Source organism: Caretta caretta, chromosome 3 (assembly GCF_965140235.1).
Source record: "Caretta caretta isolate rCarCar2 chromosome 3, rCarCar1.hap1, whole genome shotgun sequence".
In the NCBI taxonomy this organism is placed as follows: domain Eukaryota; kingdom Metazoa; phylum Chordata; order Testudines; family Cheloniidae; genus Caretta; species Caretta caretta.
Genome location: NC_134208.1, coordinates 121,713,092 through 121,725,700, shown reverse-complemented (window position 1 = coordinate 121,725,700; position 12,609 = coordinate 121,713,092). Strand labels below are relative to the sequence as shown.

Here is a 12,609-nt window from a genome sequence, read left to right as displayed (position 1 = left end):
TCTCAGTGAACCTACGCATTTGGCTTTTCATTAAAAGAAGGTGAACAAAGGCAAACGCTGCAGTGGGTTAGATCACATGTACAGTTTTATTGCAAAGAGATGCAGTGATATTACAGTGGGGTGTGCCCCTGAGCAGCAAAAGAACTGCATGGATTAAAGGAAGTCAAAGAAATAATGAGTTTTCCACGGTGAATGTTATTCTCAAAGAAAATTTCACTGAGCATCCTACCAAATGGTTCTGGATGCACAGTAGCAATGCAACATCCTCTTAACCAGGCAAGATGCATTTATTCTAGGGACTGCACCCAACTGCACCTGCCAAAGGTGATTATCTGTTTATAAAGCTGATACTCTCTGTAGAGTATAACAGCTGTTGATCACTGCAACTCTCTGTAGTCATCCCCGTGCTTAAATTAGAGGATGGGAGGGGTGTAAGGCTTGGGTCCAGCAAAGCACTTAAGCACATTCTTACTTTTAAGCAAGGGAATGGTCCCACTGGCTCCCATGTGCATACCAGTAAGCACATACTTAAGTGCTGACTAGATAGGACCTAATGCAATAATGTCACACCCCCACACTCAGCACTGCCTGCTGGGTGGAACAAGTGGGTAGGTTAGGGAGCAACATATCACTTTTCCTTGCTTGTCCAAGCAGTAGGTCATCCCTGGTTAAAATACTACAGACAGTAGCATATATAAATAAAAGATTGTTATGACAAGCTCTCCAAAATTTAACTCTTCTGTCAAGTACAGTCAGCAGCAAGAGGGGCCGGGTTCAATATCTCGACATTCCTCTTAACGTAACACAACAGAATTATCTCGAGCCGTTACCCAGTAATCTGGGAGAATTATAACATCACCCTTTGGAGAGATCTGTATTAATGTTAATAAATGTTAACTGTGGACTTGGTTATTGTGGTGTGGTTGGTTCAATGGAACCTGAAGGGTTAATTCCAGCTGCAGCTCTCCCCAAAAACTCAGCATAGACTTGAATTCGATTGCCTGGTTCTCAAATGGATGATGCAATGAATCCTCTGCTGAAAGCTTGCCTCATTTCTACCTGGAGAGATGCATAAACCAGTTTGCCCAGGTGTAGAAGCTCCACTTGAAACCTCAGGGGGTCTTTTGTTGGGAATCCTTGAACAAAGGAACTTTTAAATAAGATTGTCTGCATCATGAGGGACTCTGACACACTGACAGGAGTGGTCAGAAAAGCAGCAGCTATAGGGGGTGCAAACTTGTCTCTCCAAATCCTCCAATGCAAGGGATTCCTCGGAACCTATTTAAACTATGAAGGAAAGGCTAAGTTTAGGTAAGACAACATGTGTGTAAGCTTTTGTTATTTGAACCCCTTTCTCTCTTCATGTTCCTTGATGTTAAATAACCAGCTTGTTTTGAAAAAGCTGTCCTGAGTCACTGTATTTTTTACCCTGGTCACAAGCTCCCAGAGAGAAGTCTATAGCAGGGCTCAAACCCAATGGGACCTGCTGAGATGACACTGTTGGGAAGTAGAGGGTGCTGTAGACTGGTGATTTAGTCTACAAGTGGGATAAATCACAGGATTCCACTTTGAACAAAGTGCAGGTATTGTCTGTTGAAAAGGGTGCCCATAGAGAAAAAGGCAAAAGCTCACCCCTAAACATTAAGACAGCCATGTTTTTGCAAAAACTCAGTTATGCTTTGCAAAATCCAGCTTGAGGGTGATTTGGATGCAGGTTCCAATTAATCTGAAGCACCAAAATTCAGGGGGGTGGATAAAAGGTTTTGGTTTTGTCCCATATCTACAATGATCAAGTCAGGGTGGTTTGGATTTTTGGTTTGCCAAGCCTTATCAGATTTTGGTTCTGCAAATTCAAAGCTAATTGTGGTTCAATATGTATCCTCACCACTTAAGTTATTTTTTGGGGGAGTCGATTTCAGATCAATTGTCCCGGTTTTGGCTTATCTAGTTCTTTAGTCCTCATTAAGGCTCAGAGTAACTATATTTTATTTGTGTTGCACGGGTCTGGAATTCATATTCTTAACCAGATAGAAATAGAGGCTATTCTGCCTTGTATGATAGACTTGTATGACAAGCTAGAGCAAAAATTTACCTGCATGCTAGCAAATACCTGTTCTGAACATTCATAACTTTAAATTTTTGAGCCTATTTTCTCCAGACTCGGCTCATTTCTTAATCTCAATGAGAATATACAACACTAGCCAAATATGATGGTTCTTTTACCTTCCCTTAAATGTTTTTCAGTTATGAATGTGTAAATCTTTTGATTGCAACACTGGAGGAAGACTGTTTCTTTTCATGCATGCATTACTCAAAATCAGCTCCAGGAATTTTGCTCAAACTATCAGGAAAAATTACCTCTCTCTGGGCCAAGTCCAAGGATGGAAAATTTCATCCCAAAGGAATTTGTTTGAAAAAGTTCTGAGAAAAGGAAATGAGTTTTGAATGGAATTTGGCACACAAAATTAATTATATTATCTGCTTCCTCTGCCCAATAGCATTATTAATGGCCTTATGCTCCCCTCCATGTCTGTATCTGTATAAGGAGGGAATCCCACCCCTGCAGCATTCTTCCCTCTTCCCACTGACCCTAGAACAAACTGGCCATGAATAAATTTAGCCTGGAAACTAGAAGGTTTCCAGTCATCAGAGGAGTGAAGTTCTGGAACAGCCTCCCAATAGGAGTAGTGGGGACAGAGAACCTAATTGGTTTTAAGATACAGCTTGATAAGCTCATGAACAGCATTATGTGATGAGGTTGCTTGCAATAGCAGGGTACTGGACTCAGTCCTATGTTCCTATAAGTCCTGCATCACTGAAGTCAATGGAGGGACCCATAGTGAGTACAACAGGAGTTGCGGGATACTCAGCATTTATGAAAAGGAGGTCCTTTATTTAGATACTTAAATATGGATTTGGGTCCCGCTTACTCACTGTAAATAGTTCCATTGACTTCTACTACTCATGAGTGCTGAAGCACATGTGTATGTCTTTGCAGGACTGGGGCCTTAGGAGCCCAAATTTTAGCACCCATTTTTGAAAAATTTGGCTGAAGGTTTTGTAAGTATTTTTCACTGCCACATTAGTTTCATTTCTGCCACAGAATTCAGTGCAACGCTGCTTCATTACTCAGGGGCCCTGATGCATATTTTAGACGTAAAGTGCTGCATGTTACAGGACCCTTCATCATAACTTGCAAAAAATTGTAACTATTTTAAATAAGTGCAAACCCCAACATGTTTCTCTAAGTGTGCAAACGCCCCCTCCTGGCCCTGTGTCCAACTGTAACATACACACAGCCCTTGCCCCGTGTTATTCACAGTCACTTTAAAATCTCAGATTTACAAACTTGTAAACACAGAAGAATGGAAAACCAAACAATATCATTTCAGATACAAGATAGTTTGCAAATATGCCGTACAGAAGAATTCAAGATTTATAAGTTCTACCTAAAAGCTTGCTGGACCTTAATTTACTAGAGGGAACGCTTGCTGTATTTACTACTTTCTATAAGTCGATGCAGTTTCCTGAACACAAGAGGATTATATGTGTTGTGAACTACATTCCTCAGTTTGTGTCTTGTTTCCAACAGCCAAATTATAAAGTTGTTTAACAGAGGTCTAATAGACCCTGGCATATGATTTGGTCTCTCTTCCTTCTTTGATCTCAATCAGGAGCATCTGTAAGTGCTTGGTTTTGAGCCATTGGTCATTGCGCACAAAAGGTTCTCACAGTGGTAAGCCTTGTTTGATTGAACAAAGCATTTGTGCCTGTTGCCTGTGTGCTTTTCATGAAAACAAATAGCTGGATGAACTGCACTTATGAGTGAAATGGACTTGGGGATTAATTAATATTTAAAAAACACATCTTGTAAGAACATACAACCGTAAATATTGGGGGAAGATGTTTATAGATGTATAAATTAAATAAGTAATGTTAGTAGAGGCTATTACATTTGCAACTGGCCAGATGCCCACTAAATCCAACACAACTCACACAGCCCTGATTTTAACTGTTGTCTGGTATAATATTGATACTGAACACTACCCCAAACAATTGTAATTCCAGCTGCAAATGTAGTGTTAGAGTTTACAACTGACCTGTAAATATATGTAAACAACATGTTAACAGTTCCCACAGTGATGGGATATTGCAAACCTGGCATCTTGCACAAAGTTTACATGTCTATTCAGAAAACAAAGGCTATATTCTGTTCTAATTTACATCTCCTGCACTTCCACTGAAGTCAAGGAGGCTGCATGGACTAGCTGGGTGAAATCCTGGCCCCACTGAAGTCAATGGCAAAATTCCCATTGACTTCAGTAGGGCCAGGATTGAACTCCCAATTTGTACCTATCTTGTGTAGCCTTGTTTTCCCATGTATAGCAACCAAGACGGATAGTGTGGTCCAAGCAGCCACATGTTCTGACAAGAGTCAAAGCTTTTGCTGGTGGAGCAATTTTAGTTGCAATTTGCAAAACTGGAAACGTTTGAATTAAAAATAAGAGAAAGGTGCACGATTTTCTGTGATCCTCAGGTAAAACAGAGGGAGCTACTGCAGTACTTTATTACAGACAAGCTATTTGTTATGCATTAGAATACTATAGCTGGTATGGAAAGAGCAAGGCTTGCATCTCACATAGCCCAGGCACTACAGATACAGGTTACAGAGAATAGCCAGCAATGCCAAAATTAGAGTATGCCTGGTCCGACGCAAACACCGCAAGACTAAAGATGGACTAAAACGGGTTTCCATTCTGAAACCATCTTCATGGTCTGTGGAGGTCATATTAACATCCCCAGATCCAACCCTACCCCTACAGTTTTGGATTCAGGTTGGATCTAAAATCAAAAGTTGCCTGAGCCTCTGTTCTGGCTCCGATGCAGCTGAAATCTCAGAACAGCAGCCTCTCTGATGAGATATTAAAGCAAAATGGAGGAAGTCTCTGGAGAGAACTCCAGTTTTAAGATGAGCTGTCAATGGTTGTCTCTTACCTTGTGCAATTTCTTTTATTTTGGGCTAAAGATGTCACAACCCTATCTGATGTGATTTCAATGCAGAGCAGTAGGCCTGTTTCAACCTCAGATCCAATCCCTGCACCTTATCCTTAAACACAATCCAGAGTTAAAAAACAGTCTCTCACAAATTGGCCCATCTCAACTCAAAATATTAGCACTGATAATTGATCTGCTCTGAAAGGAGAACTAACATAAAACAGATTCAAAACAATAACAGTTGATTTCATATATGTATTTATTAATTTCACTGTAGTATTCTTCCTGGCTGCTTTCCATTGCCTTCAAATACACAAGCATAGCACTGCCATTGGATAACTGACAGGATGCAAACCATTTGTTTCCTAATTAAAAGGACAGTATGTCCATGTAGAAAAAAAAAATAAAATGTGTTTTTGTTCATCCCTCTTAGGAGCCAACATTATACTCCAGCTAGTCTAGCTGATAAGAAACGCAATTAAGTTTTTGACTTTTTTCTCTGAGCATAGAGATAAGCTAAATCAAAGCAAGCTGGTTTTCTGCTAGGATTTACACCACCACGTGGGTGGAGTTCCTTATTTAGATGCTTAAATATGGACTTGGGCCCCACTTACACACTGTAAATAGTTCCACTGACTTCTACTAGAGTAGTAGAGTAGCAAATACTTTTTCACTGGCATGGACTGTTCTCATTTGTTGTACTTCTGTAATTGCACCAGGCGACAGGATCATTCATTATACACATAACACCTTAAATAAAACATACTTCATAATGTGTGAAAGATTCCCATTTGGAGTTTGCTAGCTCCTGGAACTCTGGACCACAAGTGCCGGCTTCCAATTTTCCCTGGGGGTGTTCAATCCCTGCTCAGCCTCAGGCCTCGCCCCACATTCCACCCCTTCCCCCAAGCCCTCACCCCCCACCTCTTCCCACCACACTCTGCCCCTGGCCCCTCCCCCACTCCACCCTTCCTCCAAGGCCCCACCCCACCTCTTCCCACCCCCTCACCTGAGAGTGCCCCATCCCCACTCCTACCCTCCCTCCCAGCACCTCCGGCATGCCATGGTACAGCTGATCCATGGCAGGCGGGAGGCACTGGGAAGGAGGGGGAGGAACTGATCGGCAGGGCTGCTGGTGGGCAGGAGGCGCTGGGGGTAGCGAGAGTGGGAGTGGGGGAGCTTGGCTGCCAGTGGGTGCTAAACACCTGTTAATTTTTTTCCCTGGGTGCTCTAGGGCTGGAGCACCCACAGAGTCAGCGCCTATGCTCTGGACTGAGCCTTGAGGGGGGTGTGGCAGGGCCCATTCGCTCCTGCTTCTGCTCAAGTCCACAGACAGCTCAGATACCTTCATGCTGGTAAAACACCTGGTGTAGTTTATTTACAGTGTTGGTTCTCACTACCCTTGCACACTATACAGCCTTACTCCTATTGTTTTAGGGAGCCCCCGGCTCCTGAGGGAAGAGCAATCACAACCTCGCTCTATCCACTTCCTCACTTCCTTCCTGTGCCTTTTGTATCCTCCGCCTAATGCCTTAATTAGCCTCCCAGCTCTCCTCCAGCCCTCAGTTAGGCACAGCTCTTCTTAACAAGGTCTGTTCTGCAGTGACCAGAGGGCTAGCTGAGCTGTTGATGTCCAGCACTCTGTCACAGCGGGACTATAACAATAATGGCTACCAGAGCCCACTTTCACACTGCTTCCCAGTATGCTTGGAGTCAGTGGTGGGGATGAATGGACTAGAAACCCCTGCTGAGGCCTGTAGAGAGGCTTCTGCATGGGGTGATAAGGACAGGCAGTTTGCTGGGCCACTGATGAGCCTGGGCTGGGCTTAGCCCCTCAGAGGGAGGGGACAGCCTGACTCGGAGACAAAAAGACTTAGTTTAGTTTTGAGTGAGGGAGCTGACAGGGAAGCAGAACAGCTTAGGGACTCTCTGATTAACTCTCCCCCTGCCAAGGGAGGCTTTGAACTGCTGGGGGAATCCAGTGCATGGGTCAGAGGAAGCTCCAGCCTTGTAGAGGCCAGTGCCCAGGGAGGCAGAGACTCAATCTGGGGCTGGCTACTAAGAGACAAACAAGACCCCCCACAGGACAGGATCTGTGAAGACACTTTAAGAGGACTCCATTTTGTTTAAGCTGGCCAACATTCACAGCACTTGTCTCTGGATTCATGTGTAGTGTACCACCTGCCTGGGAAGGTACACGGGAGGGAGCTGGCAGTTGGTATAAATTGTAAGTGTTGGGACGTGGAAAATGTGTTTTGATGCATTAATACTTATTAGTTATTAGTTAACTTATTAGTTAACCCTAACCCTTTCCTTCCCCAAATCCTATTTTCCTGCTCCCAGTAAAGTCCCCCTTTGTTATATAGTTATAATTTGGTTGTCACTTCTTTGTGTTGATGCATTTTATTATTTCTTGTGTATTAGGTTTCATACTCCTTGTCAGCAGTGGTATTAGTCATTTTTCAAAGGGACTGCGCCCCCTGTGTCTAGGGTGGAAACACCAGGCATCACAGGAAAGAAACCCAGGACCCAATCTTTGTGAGGAGAAGGGAGAAGCCACTTCAAGTAGCAAGTACCAAGGAGGAGGCTTGAGCCACATCTGGGGGGGATGACCTACATTAGTACGTTTGGGGACAGGATGTGGGAAGCTGATATGCTGTTCTGCATACTTCATGCTTGAAGGGCTAAAATCCGTATGCTGTTTGTCGGGTTTTGACATGTTTATACTCCAAATATTCTCAAGGGCTGATTATTGCCTCTCCTTTTGATGCCATGGGATTTTACTCACCCTGGCTGCTGACCTTGTTGGGAATGTACATCTTCCCCCTTATTTCTGTGGTCTCAATCTCCACAAATGTCAGCCTTAATGGGGATTTATGTTTCCCCCCTTTTGAATACTGTGGTCTAAATCTCCACACTGCCAGCTTTGATGGGGATGTACATCTCCCCCGCTTTGAATACCGCGGTTAAGTTACACACAATTGCCAGCCTTATTGGAGACTTGTGCTATTCGAAGGCATGTACGTCACATGCCTGGGGGGCGGGGTGCTCCCCTAGGGCTTGCAATGTTACGTGCAATGAGGAAATGGGACCACCAGTTTGCACTGCCTACCACTCGCATACCCAGCCAGTCCTGGGCTTAACTCATGGCCAATCGCTTGCTGGTGGTTTATTCAAATCCTCCATAACACACCCCTTAGTTTAAACAGTACATAACCCTCTTGCACATGTCTTCCCTCCCAACTGGTACCCTTACTAACCCCTCTGCTTATACTACACGTGTCTAGGTTCCTTTGCACTTAAATTTAAAAAGTGGGAACAAGATGTGTCTGAATGGGGATGAGAAACTTCTATCCCTGGCGTAATGAGTTGGTAAATTAAACATACTCACCTCCTTTTGGATTTCAGTCTCAGTTCCTCAATCAGTTCACAAGCGTGTATCCCGGACGAGCCCCCATCTGAAGGAACAAATATGGACACCGTGTAGAATCAAGCATGTGGGTTTATTACGTACAGCACTGATGGAGTGTCACCTCGCTTATTAGGCTCAGAGACACTGCCAAACAATTGATTACAATGGATTATATGGATTTTCCATGGGTGGAGGGAAATGACGGGGTAGGCAGTCCCACACCCCTGGGTAGGTCTAGCAGCAAGACAAGATAAGCACAGTAGCCAATGGTCAAAAGGTTACATAATGTCTCTGCCCATGGTTTCAGGTTAACACATGACACTTAATTAGTACACAGGTGTTTTCCATTAAACAATATATAGAGTGTGTTAGTATAAAATATATATGTTGAATTCTGATTTGGGATCCATAGGAATGAAGTAGCTTCCCTGATTGTCCGACAGGTACACACCTAGGAGTTAAAGCAAAAGAACAAATGAAAAGTATATAGCAATAAAGATTGTCTTTTAATTGTTCATTTGTGTTTCTAAGGCAGGCACTGGCAATGACTTGGAGGAGAGGTGCACATCTGTGAGAGGGAGGATATCATATCTCATACTGATATATTTGAACCTCTTCCATAAACTCAAGGCTGGTGTGTAAGAAGGCACCTCTTCTACAGAAGAAACAGGGCCCCTTTCATTCCTTTGGTCTGTTTGCAACTTTGAGATAAAGCCTGCAATTATAATTTCCACTTGGCTTCTTGTTGACCAAGCTTATCTTAGCAAAAAGCAAGGTTGTCCTTTGTTTGTTCTGCTTCTTAGCTAATATTGTTCACTATTTGCTAGGCCTCCGTCTTCTTGACCAAACTCTGGATTTTGGGCCTGTAAAAAGAGCTGACACAGTCTATATTTCAGGTTGTAACATAAATAGCATATGGATTTTAGCCCTTCAATGCTCTAAAAAAGGTTCCTTCACCAAATCATTGGCAAATGATGCACTTAAATGTCTGTCTTGCCCAGTGGGACTAATTTTTGAATGTCTTTAAGTCTCATCATGTGTTGTTTGTCATAAAGATGTGAAAATGAAAGAAACTGCAAACAAGCTGTGAAACATCATAGTTTATATGAGGGAGAAGCTCCAATCTCTCATTCAGCACACCTCTTTTATGCACATACCTGCTTCAATGAGATGGCTTCCCATCTGCTTTTTAGGTCAACAGTACTATGAAGTGAGTGATAGACTGTAGCACAGTATCTGACTTGTATGCTGATTACGATACTGAACCCATTTTGCACTTTGCTGGCTATCTAGGGGCATGATTATTTGAATGTAATGAGGCAGGAGCATTAAGTGGAGCTTCCTTTTATCAAGAGACGGACTATGTTACCAAAACCAACAACCATCCTTCCATAAATATTTTCATTTTAGCTGAGTGAAGTCATCTAAAAGGGTACTGCCTAACTCACATTATCAAATGTCAAGGAATTACAAGCTAGGCTGAAAGTTGCTGCCCATCCATGATGGAGTCCTAAGCTAATATTTTTCTTCATACACATTGGGTTAGAAGTTCTTGTCTGCTAAATGAAATAACACTGAAGTTTTCTGTGTGATATCATTTGCACTTGACACAACAGAGTAATATGTAGAAACCACATAAGTACAATGATGTCCAAATTATTGTGTTTTCTCCTATGTACACAGACACACAATTTCTCTGGGAGGCTTCTAAATCATGGAATGCAGTGAGCGCCACTAGTGGGCTCACAAACTATTTAAAGTGATACTACCCTATTTCTGTATGCTGCAGCTTAGAAGGGCTCAATTCCTTAAAATGTTGAGTGTCTTTCATTTCCCATTGAAGTCCATAGGTGGTGAGGACACTCAGAGCCTCACAGGACTCATATCACAAGATTTTTGTAGGTTCAGTCTAAGAGTCAAATGCTGATAAAGCTGTTAGGAACTCTTGTGAATCCCTTTTGGAACTGAGGCATGGAAAGCATAGGGGTATATCACTATGACAAGGTCCCTGGGGTACAACCTGGACAGTGGGACCGCTGAGCCTCTGTCCCATCAACCTGGGCTACCTCTCAGACTGTGAGGCTGATGTCAAGCTACAGACCTCTGACAGACACTGCACTGCACATCCACAGGCAGGGACACACCCAACTGTGTTATATGAATGGTCTCTAGCCACTCATGAACTGTCAATAGAGAGACTCCAGCCTATTTCCCCCATCTTGCACCCCAGAACTGTACCATCTTGCACTAGTCAGAAGCCTGGCCAGTGTAAGCTCATTACTTAGTTTGCCCCTGCTTCATAGGAAAGTGGACATGCACCAGCCTTTGTAAGCTGAGCTGAGATTTCCCAAGCACTTCAACCAAAGCACACCATTAGGATTAAAATATTAAAATAAGTTTATTAACTATGGAAAGATAGATTTTTAAGTGATTATAAGTGGTGGGCGTAAAGGTCAGAGATAGTTACCTTAAGAAAATAAAAAGTAAACATGCATTCTAAATCCTAAACTTTTATACTAAGCAAGAGTCAAATTGAACAGCTTTTCTCACCCCCAACAGATGGTACAAACAGCTTACGGTTCTTCAGTACACAGACTGGACCCCTTTCTAGCCTGGGACCAAACTCCCCAGTTCAGAGCCTTTTTCTTCCAGCCAGTTTTCCAGGTGGTGAGATGCGGGGGAGAGGCCCTGGCCTTACATTGCAGTATAGACATACCCAAAGTGAGTTGACTGAAGTCCCACAGCAAGTCTGGCAGAGCCAGGAATAGAACCCAAGTTTCCTGAGTCCTAGTCCAGTGGCCTCCAAACAAGATTTTTTGCCTCCTCATCTTGAACCCTATACTCTGCCAAAATGGTGTACTGTACTGTAGCTCAGTCTTCTTGTCCCATAAGTGACTTTGCACCTTTCCCCACACCAGCCCTGTGCCTGGAATACCCTTTCTCTTTGGGTGTGCCATGCCGTTCAGTGCGAGTCTCCATTTTGGTCCTGCACACCACAGTTCCTGCCCTCTTGACTAACAGGTTTGGTCCTTCAGTGTGTAGCAGTCATAAAGCACCTTATTAAAACTTGAAAATGACCCAACATTTGTACAGTACATAAGTATCTCTTTGATCTGTTACTGTTATAACCCAGGCAGAACAGAGAACTTGGGGAGACATAGTGGAACTGCACCGCTAGGGAGCTGAGGGATGGTAAGAACTGTTCAGCTAAGGAGCCATTTGCAGGGTAATAACTTTATTGAATGTACCCGACTCTTATTCGCTAGTAGACAGTGCTCTTTGTATGTCCTTACTAGCTACACACCCCCATACTTACACAATCTGCTTTTGAAATGCAGCTCTCATAACGGGAGAAGCCTTACCTGAGGCCATAGCCAATATGGAGGCACAAGGCATGTGTACAGATGCTTCCTGTAGCCCATAGGGGAGCCACCAAGTATGGAAATGGGCCCCATACCCTTGTGTAGAGGGTCAAACCTGCTCCTCTGGGTTGTGACAGACATGTGGTGGTGGTGCTGGTGTTGCTGGAGGGTGTTCTGTGAAGAGGGCCTCATTGGGATTTCCTCCCAGTGAGCCTCCTATTTTTAATGTGGGGGGACCATCTGACCTACTATTCATTCACCAAAAGTAAGGAAACCTCAACTGACTTATTTTCCCCGGAAAGATCTAGGGATTTGGGTTGTAAAAGCTCTGAAGGCAAAAGTTCAGGATACACATGGCTAGAAATATTTGGGCCTTATTTTTCGACAAATTTTTAATAAACCTAAAACAAATAAGTCCATTTGGAATTTTCTAAGAGGATTAAAAAATGTAAGCGGGGGGAATGAATCAGACTTTACCAATAATAAATCAGATTATACCTGTAACCAGTGCTCAGCTAAGGAGAGAAATATGAATGAATTCTTATATTTTGCATGAGGCCTGATTCAAAATCACTGAAATCAACAAGATCTTTCCGTTGATTTCAGTTGGTATCAGATCAGGCCAATAATTATTCCACCACTGTAACTTCTGGCATAGTCAAATCAGCATGATCATGAAAGAACAGGAGACAAGAGGTGCTCTGTGTTCTCGCTCTCTTTTCTCTTTCCAAAGTTTGATTTCATCCAACTCTCCATTTTTTCAACTGTTGCACCAGTTTCTTCTTGTTCAAGTGAAAACAGTTTTTATTTGAACTCCTTGGGAATGCTGTTCTTTCTGGA

The 12,609-nt window shown here is 43.1% G+C and overlaps 1 long non-coding RNA gene across 2 annotated transcripts in view; it reads right to left on the bottom strand.

Moving 5' to 3' along the window:
* Window positions 1-8,536, bottom strand: part of LOC125634008 (uncharacterized) — a 75,331-nt gene extending 66,795 nt beyond the window's left edge. Inside the window, exon 1 of one of the 2 annotated variants that reach the window (XR_007355763.2) lies at window positions 8,387-8,536. This is a non-coding gene — a long non-coding RNA (uncharacterized LOC125634008). Of the gene's footprint in view, window positions 1-4,995; window positions 5,104-8,386 lie in introns of those variants that run through there. The other variant, XR_012667457.1, reaches the window with a different exon arrangement.
* Window positions 8,537-12,609: the final 4,073 nt, after the last annotated feature.